The sequence below is a fragment of the Mixophyes fleayi genome, chromosome 8, assembly GCF_038048845.1.
Source record: "Mixophyes fleayi isolate aMixFle1 chromosome 8, aMixFle1.hap1, whole genome shotgun sequence".
In the NCBI taxonomy this organism is placed as follows: Eukaryota; Metazoa; Chordata; class Amphibia; order Anura; family Limnodynastidae; genus Mixophyes; species Mixophyes fleayi.
This window is the reverse complement of record NC_134409.1, coordinates 41,107,080-41,127,692: the sequence shown is the minus strand read 5'-3', so window position 1 is coordinate 41,127,692 and position 20,613 is coordinate 41,107,080. Positions and strand designations below refer to the sequence as shown.

Sequence of the window (20,613 nt, the reverse complement as noted above, 5' to 3'; positions counted from 1 at the left end):
ACAGCTAGCTATAAGGAAAAATGCAATATACAATATTTGTAATTTAGATGTACCCTTACTATTATACTTAAAAATTCAAACAAGATAATATTACAATTTCAAAGTATCTGTCACCTGGATCATTTTTATTCTTTAAAACAGCCAAAATTCTATTCATTAGCAACTCCAACAAACCATTGTTTGCATTGCACCAGAGGCTGAAAAGGGTCTCATTTTAATAGGGCATTTGTATAAGTATCTGAAATATCCATACTTGGGTTACATGACTTCAGGCTTGTACAAGATGACAACCCAACCCTGAAGTTACAGTCAGAAAAGATCACTAGATTTTTTTTACTGTTTAATTATTTATATTTTCCAGAGAATATCTTTACCATCAGTGAAGAAAACAAATTATCATTCCTTTTGGGCCAAGCTTAAAAAAACAGTGTTTTCAAATAGAGACAGACAGTCTGGTATATTGAAGTATGACCATTATTTTTTATTTTACACATTTTTGGTCCAAAGACAGTTCTGTGCAATTGATTCCCATAATGAGCTATGGTTCGTTAGTCAATTTAATTTATAATTGAATTGGATGGATGTAACTTTGTGTAAAACTGTCTCTAAAGAATCTGTTTTGCTCAGCTGTTCAAGCTTTGAGAGAAGTAAGAAAATCTGAAATTATTCCCTCTTGTAAGAAAAAGACACAAACTCATTGTGTCCTGTAAACACAAAAAAAGTGTGTTTGGTGGTAGTATTTGTGGTAGTAATGGAACCAAAATAATATCAAATAACAAATTAGTTCTTTTCTAAAGAGATAAAGGTTGGATTTCAGTTAAAAAAAAAAAAAATTGCATTTGATGGATCCGACAAAAAGATCATAACAAAACTAGTGAAAAAAAAAATAAATTGTTTAAAAAGAAAAAAAAAAACCGTGTACAAAAATACAACTTGTTTCTTTCACAACATCAACAACAAAAGTATAAAAAAAAACTATATTGACTTAGCCATTCTCACTTGACAAGGTACACTATTCTCACTTGAAAAGGTAACTGTAATGACAATAAGATATAATAAAGAATGTAACGTAAAAAAGAGAATGCTGAGAAATAAACATATATAAAATCTTGGCAAAAACTAGAAACAAAAATATTTGAAACTTAACAGGAGGGGAATGTTCAATGTTAAATGTGCATAGTGGTTATCCAAAAAACACTGGAAAATATCAAGATTAATTAATAGTGAAATAAACAATAGGCCAGACAATAACTGGCTACAAAAATACTCAATTTAAATTAAGTATGTATGAAAAACGGATGACAAAATCCTGGAACCAAAGTCCCAAATTGTGGTTCACATTAATTTTATCAGAAGATAATTGTTTCTCCCTCCGACACAAAGCCCCTCAAAGTATTTTCTTTTTCTTGGTCAAGTTCTATTGCCACATGCAAATTCGAGTAGAAAACAACAAATTTACTATGATAGGTATTAAACTGGGAATTGGCTGCAATTGGTGCATACCCACAATTGAAGAATTCAACTTATTTAGTAGGTTCACAGTGTTCATTCCATAAAAGCTCCTATTCAGCTTTATCCAAAACTGTTTGACTTTTCATAAAGCAATCAGTACTAGCAAGACTTATAAAACTTTTTGTTTTATAAGTCTGTTTCAACCCCACAACATTCATGTTTTGCAAGGGCATGTTTATATCAAGGTGATAATGCAATGTAGCCACTCGTGATCTTTTTGTTGCAGCTAGAACCTCTAGCTAGCATAAGGTTGAGTATAAAGCAATATAAAAGGGAATTTCTTCAATGTCCTGTACAGTTAATGCTATATTAGTGTGTAGCTACTTCCCTCAAACTCAACCATAAAATGTTCATGCTTTGACCAACTCAATAAGCCTTGCTGTAAAAGTGAAGCCACTTACTCTGTACAGGACTAACTTCAGGACAGACCTTTGTAGAATGTTTTCCCGTGCAGCAAACAAAGTCCAGTTTTGCCCCTGGATAGCAGTGATAACTTGAACTGACACTTCGAGGGAGATTCAATTCAGCGCAATGTGTCTCCGGAACGTCCACGGAGACACATTGCGCAAAGTTATGGCACGAATCTCCGGTCATTTTTCCTTGCACCCCATAGAGGAGTGCAGAAAAATGAGCAGAGATGTAATGGCTTGCAATGTGCACAGCCAGAAATTGCAGTGATGTCTGTGCGGCACATCACCAGCAATTGAATCTCCCTCTTGAAGAGAAAAATAGCTGCAGCATCTTCTCTATATTTCCTCTCCACCAATCAACTCCTGAGTTGCTCTGTTACTATGGAGACCGACCAGCTGCTTGTCATACACAGTGAAGCAGTGTGAATCTGTAGCCAATAAGATGATTTGTTTCGGTCTAGTGTTCTATCAACTATTGGTGTGGGAAGGATCAGGTGGCAGGATTGCTTTAAACGGTCTACTTTCTGTAGATCAGGCACCAGAGGGAAAAACAGGTTATGCTTGTTTGAATTCTTCCAAACTGGTACTATAATTCCTCTAGATATCCCAGTACTATTGCTCTATCACAGCAGAACTGCTAACCTATCCACTGCCACCAGAGCCGCTTTTATTAAAGACCTCAAAAGTTCTAAAACATGGTAACAGTTATGGCACTTATGCCATGGATTGATCAGAGGGCAAGTGTTACCTCTTCATGGACTGTGACCTAGTGACCTACAGTCATGGCCAAAGGTTTTAAGAATGACACAAGTATTGGTTTTCACAAAGTTTGCTGCTTCAGTGTTTTTAGACCTTTTTGTCAGATGTAGCAATGTTATACTGAAGTAAAATTACAAGCATTTCATAAGTGTCAAAGGCTTTTATTGACCATTACATTAACTTTATGCGAAGAGTCAATATTTGTAGTGGTGACCATTCTTCTTGAAGACCTCTGCAATTTGCCCTGGCATGCTATCAATCAACTTTTGGGCCACATACTGACTGATGGCCACCCATTCTTACCTAATCAATGCTTGGAGTTTGTCAGAATTTGTTAGTTTTTGTTTGTCCACCCACCTCTTGAGGATTGACCACCAGTTCTCCACGGGATTAAGGTCTGGGGAGTTTCCTGGCCATAGACTCAAAATTTTGATGTTTTGATCCCTGAGCCAATTAGTCAGCATGTTTGCCTTATGGCAAGGTGCTCCATCATGCTGAAAAAGGCATTGTTCATCACCAAACTATTCTTGGATGGTGAGCCCACTCCCTTGGCTGAGAAGCAACCTCAAACATGAATCATCTCAGGATGCTTTACTGTTGGCATGACACAGGACTGATGATAATGCTCACTTTTTTTTCTCCGGACAAGCATTTTTCCAGATACCCCAAACAATCTGAAAGGGGATTCATCAGAGAAAATTACTTTACCCTAGTCCTCAGCAGTCCAAGCCCTGTACCTTTTGTAGATTATCACTCTGTCCCTGATGTTTTTCCTGGAGAGAAGTGGTTTCTTTGCTGGCCTTCTTGACACCAGGCCATCCTCCAAAAGTCATCGCCTCACTGTGTGTGAAAATGCACTCACACCTGCCTGCTGCCGTTCCTGAGCAAGCTCTCCACTGGTGGTGCCCCAATCCTGCAGCTGAATCAACTTTAGTAGATGGTCCTGGTGCTTGGTGGACTTTCTTGGGCACCCTGAAGCCTTCTTCACAACTATTGAGCCTCTCTCCATGAAGTTCTTGATGATCCGATAAATGGTTGATTTAGGTGCAATCTTACAAGCAGCAATATCCAACCTGTGAAGCCCTTTTTGTGCAAAGCAATGATGTCTGCACTTGTTTCCTTGCAGAACCTTATTAACCATGGTTAACAGAGGAAGAACAATAATTTCAAGCACCACCCTCCTTTTAAAGCTTCCAGTCTGTTATTCTAACTCAATCAGCATGACAGAGTGGTCTCCAGCCTTGTCCTCATCAACACTCTCACCTGTGTTAATAAGAGAATCACTGATCTGATGTCAGCTGGTCCTTTTGTGTCAGGGTTGAAATGCAGTGAAAATGTTGTTTTTGGGCTAAAGTTCATTGTCACGGCAAAGAGGGACTTTGAAATTAATTGCAATTCACCTGATCACTATTCATGACATTCTGCCATCATAAAAACTGAGGCAGCAGACTTAGTGAAAAATAATATCTGTGTCATTCTCAAAACTTTTGGCCATGACAGTACACCAATGAAGAGCCAACTATCATACAGAGCTTCTCCAATCAGGAACATCAACACAACCAGAACTTGCTTATAAAGAAGAAAAATTGTAAGATATACCTCTAGAAGAGATCATGAAGAACACAGAACCACACTTCAATGTCTATGGATGCTTTAAAGTGAAGAAAAAAAAAAATCACAAAAACTTATATTTAAATAGGATGCAAAAAAATTTAACTTTGGCGTGCATGTAGAAAAGCATGCATAACTTTGTGCTTTGCATCATCTATCTGTAAAGGGTATCAGTAGCAGCCAATTGTAACTTGGGATACTGTATATATGTTATGCATGTATGGTATAGATTGTAAGCTTGCGAGCAGGGTTCTCTTACCTCTCTGTCTGTATGTATTACCCAGTATTTATCTTCCACCTTTTCATTGTCTTCCTGCCTTTGTTCTTACCTGTTTTTCACTGTCCCCACTATCTCACTGTTCTGTTACTCTCTCTCCCTACTATGCCTCCCCGCTCTCACTCCATACCCATACTCTCCCCCCGCCCTACCTCTCCCGTTCCTCCCCGCCATCCCCCGCGCGCTGCTCATCTTGCTAACCTCATCCCCATTTCCCCCCTCTCCTCTCCCCCTTTCTTCTGTGCCCTCTGGAATGCCAGATCCGTCCGCAACAAGCTGACTGCTATCCACGACCTCTTTCTATCCAACTCCTTTAACCTTCTTGCCGTTACTGAAACCTGGCTCTCCGATTCTGATACTACTTCCCCCGCTGCCCTCTCCTATGGTGGCCTCTCCTTCACCCACTCCGCCAGGCCTGGTGCCCGCCCTGGCGGTGGAGTTGGCCTCCTCCTCTCCTCCACCTGTACTTTTCGTGTCATTCCCCCTGAACCCTCCCTCTCCTTCTCCTCTTTTGAAGCTCACTCCATCCGCCTCTTCTACCCCATCCATCTCCGTGTCACTGTCATCTACCGCCCCCCTGGCCCCACCTCCCTCTTCCTTGACAACTTTGCTAGCTGGCTTCCTCACTACCTCTCCTCCGATCTCCCCTCGATCATTCTCGGTGACTTTAATATCCCCATCGACAACCCCACCTACCCTGCTTCCAGCAAACTGCTCACCCTCTCTTCCTCCCTTGGTCTCACCCAATGGACCTCCTCCTCTACCCACTGCCTTGGTCACTCCCTTGATCTTGTCTTCTCCTACCTATGTAATCTCTCTGACTTCTCCATCTCTCCCTTTCCTCTATCCGACCACCATCTCCTCTCCTTCTCTCTCTCCTCTTCTCCTGCTCCCCTCCCCCTGCCCAAACCTACTCTGTCCATACGCAACCTCAATGCTCTTGACCCTGCCTCTCTGTCCTCCTCTCTCGATACCCTCCTTTCTCCCCTTTTCTCCCAGGCCTGCCCCAACCAGGCGGTCTCCCTCTACAATCACACCCTCACCTCCGCTCTGGACGCGGTCGCCCCTGCCCACTCCGTCCACCCCCGCTGCTCCAAACCCCAACCCTGGCACTCCAAATTTACCCGCTTCCTCCAAAAATGCTCCCGTTCCGCCGAACGTCACTGGAGAAAATCCCGCTCCCTGACTGACTTCCTCCACTTTAAATTTATCCTTTCATCCTACAGCTCTGCCCTCTCACTCGCTAAACAATCTTTCTTTAAATCTCTCATCTCTTCCCAGTCCTCTAACCCCCGCCGCCTCTTTGCCACCTTCAGCACTCTCCTGGCCCCCTCCCCTCCCCCCCACCCCCTCCTCCCTGACTGCCTCTGATTTCGCCTCCTTCTTCTCCTCTAAAATCAAGGCCATCCGACTTGAAATCTCCTCCTCCACTGTCTCTTCCTCCCCTCCCACTCTTCTGTCCTCCCCCCCAACCACCTTCCCCTCCACTCCTTCCGTCCCACCACCGGCGAGGAAGTCCACTCTCTCATTTTATCCTCCCCCCCCACTACCTGCCCCCTGGATCCCATCCCCTCCCACCTTCTTCGCTCCCTTTCCCCCACCACCTGCTCCCACCTCGCTCACCTCTTTAATCTCTCCCTCTCCACTGGCATCTTCCCCTCCTCCTTCAAACATGCTCTCGTATCCCCCATTCTTAAGAAACCTAATCTCGACCCCACTTCTCTCTCGAACTATCGCCCCATATCTCTTCTCCCTTTTGCCTCCAAAATTCTTGAGAGGCTCGTCTGCAACCGTCTCACCTCCTACCTTTCTGAATATTCCCTCCTTGATCCTCTCCAGTCTGGTTTCCGCCCCCTCCACTCCACTGAAACTGCCCTGGCTAAAGTCACCAATGACCTCCTCTCTGCAAAAGCCAGGGGCCACTTCTCCCTTTTCATCCTCCTTGACCTCTCTGCAGCCTTTGACACCGTTGACCACCCCCTCCTCCTTCACACCCTCCAGTCTTTCGGCCTCTCTGGCCCAGTCCTGTCCTGGTTCACCTCTTACCTTACTCACCGTTCCTTCTCTGTCACCACCTCTGGGTCTCTCTCCCCCCCATCCACCCTTCCAGTCGGGGTCCCTCAGGGCTCTGTTCTGGGACCCTTACTCTTCTCTCTATACACCTCCTCCCTGGGTGAACTCATCAGCTCCTTCGGCTTCAGCTACCACCTTTACGCTGACGACACTCAACTATACCTCTCCTCTCCTGATCTCTCTCCCTCCCTCCTCTCTAGTGTGATCGCCTGCCTCTCTGCCATCTCCTCCTGGATGTCCTCTCGATTCCTCAAACTTAACCTTGCCAAAACTGAGCTCATAGTTTTTCCTCCCTCTCATACCCCATCCCCTTCTGACCTCTCCATCACTGTCGACAACACCTCTATCTCCCCTGTCCCCCAACTTCGCTGCCTTGGTGTCATCCTCGACTCCTCTCTCTCCTTTGGCCCCCACATCCTCTCTCTTGCTAAATCCTGCCGCTTCCAGCTGCGCAACATCGCTCGCATCCGGCCCTTCCTCTCCCAAGATGCCACCAAATGCCTTATCCACTCTCTGATCATCTCCCGCCTGGACTACTGCAACCTCCTCCTCACTGGCCTCCCCCACTCTCATCTCGATCCCCTTCGATCCGTCCTTAACGCTGCAGCTAGGCTTATTTTCCTCTCTCGCCGCTCCTCTTTTGTCTCCCCCCTCTACCTAGCCCTTCACTGGCTCCCATTACCCTTCAGAATCCTCTTTAAGCTCCTCACACTCACCTACAAGGCCCTCGCCAACTCCACTGCGCCCTACATCTCCACCCTCCTCTCTATTCATGCTCCATCCCGCCCTCTCCGTTCTGCCTCTGACCGTCGCCTCTCTTCCCCCCTTATAACCTCCTCCCATGCGCGTATCCAAGACTTCGCCCGCGCTGCCCCCCTCCACTGGAACAAGCTCCCTCCCTCCATCAGAACTTCCCCTAATCTGTCCAGCTTCAAACGGACCCTAAAAACCCACCTTTTTCTTAAAGCCTTTCTGTCTCCCACTTAACTTCCTATCTTATCTTCTGCCTCTGTCCCCCTACTCTCCCTCTCTCCCCTGCGTCTCTCTGTCTGTCCACCCCTCCCCTTAGATTGTACGCTCCTCTGAGCAGGGCCATCTCTCCTCCTGTTTCCACCACTTCTAACTCTGCTCTCCAGCTACTTAGCCCTCCTCCTCAAATGTCCTCCACCCCACGTCCACTTTCGCTCCCTCCTCCCCCCTGGGGGTCTCCCTGTCTTCCGCGCCCCCCTTCTTGGGCCCCGTCATTTTCGGATCCTCCCTCCCCCTTCCCCGCCCTCTCTAGCTGTGCATTGAGCGTACTGAGTTGCTGTGTTTACTGTACTGTGCTGTCTCCCATTGTATTGTGATTTTGTTTGTCTCTGTACGGCGCTGCGGATGCCTTGTAGCGCCTTATAAATAAATATTAATAATAATAATAAAATATTGTTTTATTAATGTTGGTTCCCAATTGTAAAGCTCTACCGAATTTGCTGGCGCTATATAAATGATGATGATGATGATGATTTATATGTTTATTTACACGTTGCCACAAAATGTGTGTTGATGTAGGGTTCTGCAAAGTTTTAAACCCAAAACCTCTGCACTTCAGTGCTGCTTCCTAGCCTCTAGACTTTTGGATCACATCCTTATGTAAGCGCTCTCTCTATTTTCTTGCTGTGTGTATAGTCTTTCCATTCTGTGTCTCCTGCGCACCATCGATCCCAGTTGTAATGAGTTCCCAGCAACCACCAGGAGTATACAAATCATATTATTACTACACTGGAGGTTGCTGGAGAATTTAGTGGCCTGTATCTGTGGTAGGGCCTGTTTTGTATCCTTGTACCTGAACTTGCTGCATCCTTAGTCTCAGCACTCGTCTTCGTTTAAGCATTAATGTAAGTACACCCTTAACTACTACAGTGATCCATTTTTAGAGCACCGTGGTGCCATACGTAAGGATGGTTTGTTAAATACAATGCAGCCCTGCTTCAAAAATGAACGATTTTGCCCCACAGAGGAAGGGAGAGAGCCGCATGCACGCCGCATGGTAATAATACATTTCATTATAAATAAATAGGTAGGCAGATTCAGATATCCAACTATATTTGCCATTTATTCTAGACCTATGGTAACACAGGCCCCAGCATCAGAGGGATAGTCGACTAAGTTGGTTTCAACGACAATTGGGAGTTGGGAGTTGTGTAACAGCACAGAATGAACATGATATTGGCACAGTTACTGACATACTTGTATGTATTCAAAGTAGAATACAACAACTAAATCATACTTGCCAACTCTCCCGGAATGTCTGGGAGACTCCCGAAATATGGGTCGGTCTCACGGACTCCCAGGAGAGCTGGCAAGTCTCCCGCATCCGGGAATTACTTTCCCGAAATGATGCGATTCCCGGTGAATCGCGTCATTTTGGCCCTGCCTGCCGCAACAAAACGTCATTTTCGATACAGGGGGTGGAGCCGAAATGCCACATTTGTCATGCCCTGCCCCCTACCGCCCTCCAGTCATGCCCATCTCCCGGAAAACACTTGCCAAAAGTTGGTAAGTATGAACTAAATCTATAAATAGAAGTGAGGCTCCTAATGTATACAGAGGTAGACACACTGGTGCACTTCTTCATACATCAAGGAACACTTCTAAAAGTCACCATATCAAGCCCCTTATCTTATTTCAATAATTTCACTCCATAAAATTAAACTTCATTTCTGCCCACTCACTCTGTAAAACTAGGCACAAGGCTGTGCCTACTCCATACTTCGCAAGCAATGTCCTGACTCAGCCCAGGTGCAAACTTCTGCTTCTCTGCAAACACTACCGTCTTACCCCACAGCATCAAAGGAGGTTTTGCTTTGTGTCTTGTTGTTTTGCACTTCGCAAATGACCTCTTGATGGTCCTGACTGAAAAGACATATGGGGCCTGAGTCATTAAGGATCTTAACTTGAGAAACTTCTTATTTCAGTCTCCTGGACAAAACCATGAGTACAATGCAAGGGGTGCAATTTAGTATTCTGTTTTCGAAATAAGTTAAATACTGACTGTTTTTTCATGTAGCACACAAATATCAACTTTAAATTTCAGTGTACAAATAAGCTATCAAGTATTTGTGTGTTACATGAAAAAACAGTCAGTATTTAATTTATGTGCAAAACAGAATACTAATTTGCACCCCTTGCATTGTAACATGGTTTTGTCCAGGAGACTGAAATAAGAAGTTTCTCAAGTTAAGATCTTTAATGAATCAGGCCCATGATGATTAATGCTAAAATTACATGGAAGAAGACAAATAATTAAACAATGGGCAAAGCGGAGATTGATTATGCCAGCTAATACTGCAAGAGACCTTTAATAAACCACATATCCTTATACCAGGACGAATAGAGACTATCGGTATACGTATACACCTAGGAACGAGGATTGTAATACGTAGTGTGGGAGGAGGATTCTGGCTGTAACACTCCGGCGGCATGCCGAAAACGGCAAGAGCAACGCCGATCAAGCGAAAAATCTCCATCTGAGCATCTGTTAAGCTCATGATTTTTACATTATGGATGATTCTATCTTTTATCCATCTATATGTTTACATGATATGCTGGACAAGGCTATATCCATTGCTTAATATCTAACGGATCAGTCCGGGACATTTTATATCCTTTATTGATTATTGGAAGTATGTAACCATTGAGATATCACGGATTCCGTATCCAGTATACTTTACACCAAGTTTAGATTCATCTCGTCATTAGAGGTTTTAACACCATTTGCTGTGAGCTCACCTGAACAATTATCAAACCACTATTTATAGAGATGCCGTTTTTGACAGTTTATATCTGTCTTTTCTCCTGATGAAGTCTGTTTACAGACGAAACGCGTTGAGCTTTTGCTTTCTATTACCATTGCTGATCAGATAGGCTTGTCATCTGCTTCTGGATGTGTAAGTTACTACTTTTTAATAAATGTGAACCTTTTTGGATACTACACCTGTGTTCCTCTGTCTATTTATTGAGGCAATCAATTGGTTGATCCGTTGTGGCTGGAGAGTGATCTACCATCACAGTCTACAGGACATCTTTACAGATAAGCCTCAAAGTTTTGTCTTCTGGTACGCATATACCTGCACTAGTGTGACCTGTGTGTCTCTATTTAGCACACTGTTCAATCTGAGTGATACGTGGCTTTATGTGATTCCTCACCATATATGCTATATTTTCATCCACAGTAATAATTGTGGGTGTCTCTATAGTGGAAATTTCTGGCTCACTCTACCTTGGTGATTAGGTTCCTCTTCTGGATTCCTGTTTGGCTCCATTACAATACTGTACTACACTATTGTGCGCCTCCTCCTCCATTTTTTCAATATTCATATATATTCATATCTTTTTGGGAAACATCGTTATTACATAGGTGCACCTAATGTATGAGTTTCCTCTGATTTACATTAGATATGCCTCTGCATGTAATATGAGTATGTATATGTATTTTTAAAGGTGTATTAAAGTCTTTAATAATCCACATTGCATCTGCTGGTAATTGGAGGACTAAATAATACTACTGCATTTTTTGCTTGTTGTATATTATTCAATTGACGGGGACGCAGACCCCGGGCAGTAGAAATTTGTCCTTCTTCCATTTTTTGCCCCAAGAGATTTGGATTGTTGTTGTTAATTAAACAATGGAACTAAATCTGCAAGGACACTTACATATATACACATACATATTATATATAATAAATGTATGCACACACACACCACATACCTACATAATATCTCTTTCTCTCTCATATATATATATATATATATATATATATATATATACACACACACACTCATACAGAGAGAGAGATTTATATATATATATATATATATATATATATATATATATATATATACACACACACATATAATATATCAGATTCTAGTTTTCATTTATGTAGTACATTCTACAAAATGACAGCTAGAATCTGATTGGTTGCTATAGGCAACATCTCCACTTTTTCAAACCTGCAGCAAATATACTCCTTAGAGTAGTGGAAGAACTGTTGCTGCTGCTTGTACTTGCGTGTAAAGAGTGTCAGAACAAATAAGCAATGTTTTGCAATGCTAAAACAGGAATGATGATGGAAGAAACTAGCTTCCTTAAACTTTGTTTATATAATCATCTAAATAGCATCCTACTGGCCCACGCAATCTCACCACTCCTTAGCTGTGCACATATCAATGGCTCTTCCTGCGCGTGCAGACTAGGGAATATGTATGCAGTCACCTGTTCCAGGTTTTGCTTGGGGCACCGGCTTTTTCCAAGACTATTTGTGCAGGGAGTGATATTAGAAAGTGGCCGTACCTGGGTCCAAGCCTCAACGGACTAGAGTATGGCATGTATGTGCCCCAATATTGAGTGTTCCAATTATCATTATCATTTGTATAATTTATATAGCACCAGCATACTCTACAGTGCTTTAAAGTTGGAAGCAAATATTGCAATAAAGCAAATCTGGGTATTAACAGATAAAGAGATAAGAGGGCACTTACTCGCAAGTGTAAAATGCCTGAAATTATGCAGGAAGGATGTAGCACCATTCTTGCACAAGAACGTCACTCAACTGATGCCTGGCCATGGTGGCGGAAAATATTGCCTTAGGTTTCGATTGGGCCACTCCATATTATTACGTAGTTATTAGCATTGACCTTGCGTTCTAAGTGATCGACTGCATCCAAACCATGGCAGCAAAATGCATCCCACAACAGTACAGAGCACCAGGACCCTTCAACCTTACAAACAAGAACTCTGGACTGTAGAGTTCTTTAGGTTGGCGCAATACGTGTACTCATCCATTTGTCAAGAACACGGTGAAAGATGATTCATCTGATCATAACACCATCCTCTACTGATCAGTGATTCATAGAGCACAGGTAATGAACTAACAAACTAGCAAATATGCGCTGCTAGGTATTATGATCAGTTTATGCATTGCAATCCAATTATCCTACTCTGTAGATTCCTCAAGCTGCCTGATCACTTCACAATTTGCAATTTGCATCTTTTGTTATAAATTGATCTGTAATTACTTGCCTATTTTGCCTTGCACTTTGAATTAATGCATGGGTATCCCAATCCTTTGCCTTTACAGATGATGTTTTTTCCCCTGGAGATTCATGCAGACATCACCTTAAAACATTACCAAGTTGAGCTGTCTTGCTCAGTGAAGCTCCTGCCTAACACATTCCCAAATATCATCCATCTTTGAAAGTCATAGGGTTCTAATCCACCGCCATGCTAGCCATAAATACAGGCAACCAAAGCAGTCCAGCATTTTTATACCTAAGACTATGCTAGGAGTTTGTTTGCCTAAATAAGTAACAATTTATGCATACCAGATATTTCCATTTTTGGTCCACTCTCTGTGTTTGGGCAATCTAACAAAGACTAGCTTGCTTTTTAAGTTGGATGAACTATAGGCGTCCCAAAATAAACAGTTGTATACTGGAGTTGATAACCTTTTTGTTACGTTTTTGCTGCTTTGCGTTTTGTGTTCTGCTCTGTCTCAGAAATCCATTCCAGATCTTGCTGAATATCAGAATTGCTGTGTGCCTGTTGCTGAACAACCTTACTCTGCTTCCTGAGCTGCTAACCAGGATTCCACAGTGCAGCTCATTACCAGCTCTTGCTAGACTCCTCACTTCTCATTACTTAGCAGCTGAGCAGTCATCACTCTCAGGTGCTGGATTTCTGGGTTTGACCATGGCTTTGTTTACTGGAACTTGCAGTTGGGTCTCTGCCTGCCCTTGACCTCCTGGCCTGTTTATTAACTTTGTGTATCTCTCTTGTCCTCTGACCCGGCTTGCTAATTGACCATTCTCTTTTGTGTCCTGTTTGTCTTGTTTTGTTTGCATATTGCTCCATAGTTGTGAGACTACCCGACTCTATCACACCCACAAACAATAACACTATTGGGATCAATTCCAGAGGGCATCAGAGTATCAGTGAACAGTGTTTTTCTGGGAAGGACGGTTGCTAATGGTGATAACCATCCCGTGCCATAGGTTTCTGTATATAGGTGATTAGTTGCTGATTGGGGGGTTCATAACACTTTTATGAAATTCATAAACCTGGGTTTAAAGCTTGCCACACATGTTAAAAGCCAGACACTATGGATCTGTATTTAAATTAACCACACACCTGGGTGACTAAATTGGACACATCCAGCCACTGATCACACCCCAATAATAATCACTGTCAACTGCTAAGTGCATTTTCAACTGGTTAATTATAAATCTATGCATGGATTTAATCATTCTATGCCAGCTTTGGAGAACAGTGTAGTACCAAATTGGCTGTGAACATCCACACTTGTGTTACCAGAGATGCCCAAAACACACACAAATGCAACATACTGTAACAACACAGATCTTCAGCAGCTTTTTAGCTTGTTTCTGCTGTGATCCACCAATTATAGTGGAGGAATATGCTTAATTATTACCAGAAATCATAAAGGGGAAATGTGTGATTTTACTTGAGTTATCATGCAAGGCCTTCTGTAAAACAAATCAGTGTATATTTCAGATAAAATGCTGCTGGAGACTGGTGCGGGAGAACTCATTTAAATTGACCCAGTGATTTAGAAGTGGGCATTAGCTAGATAGGATGAACCTGGAAATGCAAGTTTTTAATTTCCATGGACACAAAACAGATAAAATCTGTACTCACAAATGGATAAAATTGCCATATGTACTGCATCCCATAAAAATGACTATATAATTCCCTTAAGGAGAGCAAAGCAAAAAAAAAAGGAGTAAGTTTGCTTCCGGACAAAACCATGTCACAATGCAAGGGATGTAAACTAGTTTATTATTTTGCACAAAAGCTAAATACTGGCAGTTTTTTCATGTAGCTCACAAATACTTGATAGCTTTATTTTTACACTGAAAATTAAGGTTGATCTTGGACATGCCCTATCCAAACTATAAATGTATCCCCACATTTTAAATGTTACCTTCCCCTCCAATGCAACATGGTTTTCCCCAGGTGCATAGTTACTCCTTTTTAATGCTTTGCTCTCTTTAATGACTTGGGCCCACTGATGTTTTCCAATGGAATAAAACTACTGCCCTATATATATTTATCTTGACAGTGTTTTAGGCAGGCCACAGTTCTAGAAGTTCTTGATGAGGAACACAACTGAAATTGTGGAAAATCCTGTTTACCGTAAAGGAATATTTGCATATAGTGCTCCTCCAAAATTCCTTTGTTTCATAATGAATATATTTATATATTATGGATATTTGATTAGAATTGCCAAGTTTATGATACATTTTCTACTACTTTCCACACTTAAGCAGGGTACACACTACAGAATTTTCCACCAACCTTTTATGCTGATCGATTTTACATGCGATCGATTGTCTGATCGCTCGGTCCATGGACTGCATACACACTAGCCTTGTTTTAGAAGATAAAGGGAAGAGCGGACGTCCCTTTATCGACTTTTTACAGCCATGTTGTCGTGAGCAATGATTGCAATTTCGTACACATCGGTCGGAAGTTTATACACACTACACAACAGAAACGAGATTGGAACGAAAATATTAAATGGTATGACCAACCAAATGAGGCGACAATCGTCCATTTGGGCAGACTTTCGACCATCGTGTCACTACACACACTGACCCGACTTTTGAACGAGTGGTCGTATGTCGGCTGATTGAGCCGATTATTGGACAAAAAACCGTGTAGTGCTCAGCTCACTGGCCATACTGGCTAGCAGCAGTAAGAGTACTCTTGCAAGGCCAGTGCAGGGAGCCTCTGCACATGCAGATGTTAGTATTGCTTGTTCACATATGTGCAGTGGAAATGGAAACCCAACTTGGCCTTCCAGTTTCACTTTCGTAAAAAAAAAATACAAAATAGAGAAAATAAGATCTTTATTTTAATATAGATTTGAAAACGTGCTTTATTTAATTAATAAAGCATTCTTTCTTGTGTAGATGTGCTGCTTTCTCCATCCTAAGATTGCAATAGGAAGACAGTGGCAGCAGGAGCCCCATCTATGGCAAAAACAACTGTTTTCACTGGATTTAGGGCTTTTTATTTTTTTTTAAATAGACCCGGAGTATTAATTAACATTTTAAAAAGCATACAGTGCCTACATTGATGAACAAAGTTATTACATTTACTATTTCAATACTACTTTCCACTTGTATTTCCAATTATTAGATTACTGTTTAACAATGTTGGTCTTGCATATTAGTTTTTGGAGCAAAGCTGAGAACGAACAATAAAGATTACTTAAATCTAAATAAAAGCCTTAAATCAGACATCAATCATCTCCACATAAAACAAAAAACGTGCAATGAGGGCAAACGAAGTTTAGATAAGAGATGTCACCATAACTTATGTTCTCAGGCAGTGGAATCTGTTGTGATCAATCACTTAGTAGCCACTGAAAGTTACATTGTTGCTGTAGAGTTTAAATTCCATTGAAAGAGAAATAAACTCAATATTTCAATTTAATTTTCTATAACTGTTCAACATATGAATACACATTGTTCTATGCAGAGTTTTACGTATCTCCATTATTACAACAGCTATTGACATGCAATTTAAATTCCAACAAAACATTTTCGGACTAATTTACTGAAATAATTGAACACACGATTGGTATGTGTTAGTCTCTTAAAAATGGAAGCACCCTGGTTTACAAAATTATTTGGGAACTAAGTTATATTATAGTCCCACACTCACACTCACAAATGACAGCAAAGAAATTCTGATCAAGAAGAGAAAGGGAAGTCAAATAGGTAATAGTCTTTGCCCACTGCAAAGTAAAGTGGCAAAGACTAACGACAGAACTTGTGTAGTTTATTATCATCAGCTATTTTTATAGCGCCACTAATTCCGCAGCGCTGTACAGACAACTCTATGACATCAGTCCCTGCCACATTGGAGCTTACAGTCTAAATTCCCTAACTTACACACACACAGAGACAAAGAGAGACTAAGGTCAACTTAATAGCAGCCAATAAACCTACTAGTATGTTTTTGGAGTGTGGGTGAAAAGTGGAGCACTCAGATGAAACCCACGCAAACACAGGGAACAGAGAACATACAAACTCCACACAGATTAGGCCTTTGTCGGGAATCAAACTCATGACCTCAGTGCTGTGAGGCAGAAGCGCTAACCACTAAGCCACTGTGCTGCCCATTGTAGTTCTATAGATAAAAGGGCTACTATCTGTGCCTCCTATTAAAATGAAAAACAGCTCCTCTTGTTGGGAGGCTTTAGGGGTAGGAGTGGATTCAAATAGTGACAAAGAATAGGATATTACTTCTTACTCCAAATTTTTCTGCAATACTTAAACTGCACCCAGCAATGGCCCCTCACAGCCAGAGCAAATACCATAGTGCCCCATTATGTACTGGTGGCCTAGTGCACAATAGAACCTATTGCCCTCATGGCCCAGTGTGTACAACAGAGCCCACTCCCTCATGGTCCAGTGTACACAATTCAATGGTGACCCAGTAGCCAAAAGAGCCCATTCCCTTTTAGCCCAGAAGAAAATACATCCCATTGCCTTTAAGTCCAGTAGAAAATAGAGCCTGATGATCAGTTAGCAATGGAGTCCATTCCCTGATGGTCAATGATTTCCTTTCCCCATCTGAACTCTTTAGTGGAAAATGGGGAAACACTCTGCCAATAGTAAATAAAAATGATAGCTCCCAGTTTCCGGTCCTGAACTCCAAAGTCAGATCAGTGTAGGAGATAAAATGAAGCTTCTATCAGGCTGTGTAACAGATGTTATAGCAGTTGCATGTCCTGGCGGATGCATTCCGTGTAAGTGTCCCAGCTGTGTCTTTAGAAGCAGGAGAGGTGAGGGCAGGTCAATGTGATTTCTCTAAGGTTTGCCATCTATAACTTATATTGCTTCAGTGTGATCTAAACAATATCTAAATAAAGCTTTGTAATAGATTGTAAGCTTGCGAGCAGGTCCTTCACATCCGTCGGTCTGTCTGTATTACCCAGTATTGCTTTAGTACTGTGTTTGTTCCTACTTGTACAGTGCTACAGAATTTGATCGCACTTTATAAATAAATGTTGATGTGTGAGATGTTCTTCTTTGTATGGATTTTCATATGCTATGATTTTACCAAGTTTTTCACTGTGTTGAATCCTGGTGTGACAATGTTTACATTCTGCACTGAACACCATAGAAACTATAGTCGAAACTACTATTGAGACTACAGTATAAACTTTTAATTAATGTCAATGAAAGATATCATTATATTAGCGGGTGCGATAGGCTATGGGGCCAGTAATGCTCTGTTTGGACTTTTGGGTATTTCAGGTGCACGTCTCTACATCAGCAGCATATGCACCTAGTTTACGATTAGCTATCATCATCAACGAGTATTTGTATTTGCCTGCAAGAGATATGTCTCTTGTTTCAGCAGGTCTGCACGAGCCACATTTGCATATTCACGCCCTTACTGTACTCGGCTAATGTTAGACCGCCCCTTCCCTCCCGTGTCCTGCCTCTCCAGGCACAGACGGGCGCAAGTGCCAGAATCAGACAAGTCTGCATGGGCACATACTCGAGCACCCACTTTCTGGGCATGTGCAGATCATTTTCACACAAGATATGCTACGTAATGTGGCATATATCTCAGCCGCAGATTGAGAAGAAAAACGTAAAACATTTGATGCAGCACAGTGGCCTAGTGGTTAGCACTTCTACTTTACAGCACTGGGGTCATGAGTTCAATTACCGACCACGGCCTTATCTGTGAGGAGTTTGTATGTTCTCCCCGTGTTTGCGTGGGTTTCCTCCGGGTGCTCCGGTTTCCTCCCACACTCCCAAAAAAACATACTGGTAGGTTAATTGGCTGCTAACAAACTGACCCTAGTCTGTGTGTATGTGTATGTTAGGGAATTTAGACTGTAAGTCCAATGGGGCAGGGACTGATGTGAGTGAGTTCTCTGTACAGCGCTGCGGAATTAGTGGCGCTATATAAATTGAGTATGATGATGATGATGCAGCTTACGGTATCTTTGATAAAAAGCATGACCCCTATGCATCTTTTAGAAACAAATAATATTTTTGTACCAGAGAAAAGCAAATTGATTGACTGATGGATCGTTTTATGGTGTTATATATACTGAACATTTTGGGCATAATCTTTTTTGTCAATGATAAGTTTGTTTGCTGTGTAATTTATGTAAGTGTCCTTTAAATTGCCTTTTATGTAAAACCTTACAGAGACTTACCCCATTTATAGCCATGCTCAAATGTTGTTTTGCGGTATAGAGGTCATAAAACTGCTTATGTTTTTTTTTTTGTTCTTTCCTGGGTTTTTGTGTTTGTGGTGGGAGAAGGAGGAGGGTAATTATCTTGCTTATTGCCCAGGCCATGAATGCAAAGAGACCTTAAGAAATCTTGCTAAAAGTAATAATCACCGCTTTATGTGGCCGGTTGAACACCAAGCATAAACATATTACATCTTAAGTAATTTCACATCATATTTACAAAACATGGAAGTTTTCAACCTTGTTTCCAGAATTGTCCCTGACAGCCTTCATGAATCTGTATACATTTTGGCCTGGCTAATATAAAGGTATTTTAGCAATTTATATTAACACGTATAAACTCATATTTTATATCACTTTACCAAAAAATCCTACTGCCATCTACAGCACATTATCCCCATTATGGTTTACGCTGTTTATTTGTAAATATCTGTGGAAAGATGCAAGATTGATTTTCGAGAGCTTGGCAAATGCAAATACAACCAATTTGTGACAAATTGGAAGAATTCCTCTCCCAGCTCTTTCAGCGTAATGAAGAATGCTCATTTCTGCTTAAAAATGCTGCCGAGAATTATGGCCGCAGACAGAATTTGAAAATAAAGAAATATTTTTTCGGGGTGAAAAAGCATCTTAAATAAGTACTTGAAGGCATCTTATGATTCCTGCACAACATCCTTGATCATATTTTCAGGACTGCTAGAAGACATATTGATGTATTTATTTATGCATTTAAAGAAGAACGATCAAAATAAAAGTTTTAGTATAGTATAAAAAAAAGAGTAATGCGTACAATAATAAACATTGACAACAACTATTTAATAGGTCTGTAATATTGCATATTATTGAAATTTTGTTTGGTAATTTGAAAAACTGGTATAAGGTTGTTTCAATGCATCTCATCCTTAAAATTCTGTATTTTACATAGGTTAAATGTTCATAAACAGTGAGTGTGTTCGTGATAGCAATGAAATTCGAAAGCTCTAAAAACAAGAGGCCACAAATATTCCACCGAGGAAGTTATTTTCAAAGTTCTGTGATGCAAAATGTGACGGTTAGTGAATGGAAAACACACTTTGATACGAGAGTCATCTCTCACAAGCAGACTGCTTAGTTTTAGAATGAAACTTGCATGTAATAAGGAATAAGGTACCACTTTAATAAAAAGGATATTTAAAGTCATCTGAGAGCTCCATGTATTATAGCAATGCAATCAAAACTATAAATGCCATAAGGCTGATATTCTCCCTCTGCACATTCATTTTCTACCCCTTCTATAATAAAGATAACTACTTAATACCTGAAATAAATGAGGGCCACAGTTTTATTTGCATAAATGATGGTGGCGAAGAGAGCAATGCAAGTACAACTAACAAGCTAATACTATACAAACAAACATAGGGCTGGTCAACTGGCCCAGAATCCCAGGCGCTTACTTATGGCATCAGAAACTACACCTCTTCTGGCCTCAAAGAGCACGATTGCTGAAACGATGCCCTGGGCCTTCGCAGAAATGACCATAAGAGAGATAGATTGAAGTGGAAAGAATCCTGCGGCCAAAATCTTCCGCCATATATTAACTGCTGACAGCACTGCTTTTCTGCCATGCTGTATTCCTTTAATGGACACACAGCCAGTCACCAACTGACTCAAGAATCTCCACCAAATAGCCAAATATTTGGGC

At 41.4% G+C, this 20,613-nt stretch overlaps 1 protein-coding gene across 1 annotated transcript in view; it reads right to left on the bottom strand.

Annotated features, from left to right (window-relative positions):
* LOC142099205 (uncharacterized) overlaps positions 1-20,613 on the bottom strand; it is a 335,178-nt gene that overhangs the window by 92,152 nt on the left and 222,413 nt on the right. The gene's annotated exons all lie outside the window — the stretch shown is intronic.